Genomic DNA, 900 nt, shown 5'->3' on the forward strand with positions numbered 1-900 from the left:
ACCTTTCTTTACCCAATCTCTTTGGAGACGTTGCTCTAGGAATGCCAATCCCACACGCTTGCCTAAGAATTTTATGATAAGAGCATTCCGCCACAGTTTACACCAGTCCTCAAACTCTTCCTTCGATACCGGAATGGTAGGGCACAGATCAAAAGGCCTGTCTTCAAGATCGTCCTTATACCAGCGATCTTCCGGATCTGGAGACTCTTCATCAATGTCATCCATATTCATGCTTTCCTCTTCAGGAACCATGCCAGGCGATATCCATGCAGTCACTAGATTGATTCAAGTCAACTTCTTCATGCATCTTGACTTTTTTAGTACTTCTTGACTTTTTTAGTACTTCGTTCTTTCATATCTTCTTTCTGGAAGAAAACCCTAGCAGAGCCTCCTTTCATATTAGCCCCTTTTAATTAGAATAGAATAGATTCCTTTTTTTTTTTATCGATTTAACGGCGCTTAAATAAGCACTATCAAATTTTCCGGTGTGTCAGTGACTTATGCACTAAGATACATAAGTTGGAGAGATTCTACATGGTTATACAACTGAAAAACCATCAACAAAACATAGAAAACTACAAGAGCTACCATTCAAAATTTCAAATGATGTGCGGAAATCTTATGGCTTTACCAATGGACATGATAGTAAATGAAGAATGATCACTGTAAATCGGACACTTACATGTCCAAAAGGGTTACTTAACTAGTATCAATTAGAAATCCAAAAATTTCAAGGCACCGTGCCTCCCAAACATGCCTCCAAACACATCTGTGTGGTGTATAATCTTTTGTTGAAGAGTAATAAAATAAAAATTTAACTAACTTGTTCTAAAAACATATTTAAGTGTACAATAATAATTTTTTAAATATTTTTTTATATATTTAATGTATTAAAAATGT

This window comes from Arachis ipaensis, chromosome B09, assembly GCF_000816755.2.
Source record: "Arachis ipaensis cultivar K30076 chromosome B09, Araip1.1, whole genome shotgun sequence".
Taxonomy (NCBI): Eukaryota; Viridiplantae; Streptophyta; class Magnoliopsida; order Fabales; family Fabaceae; genus Arachis; species Arachis ipaensis.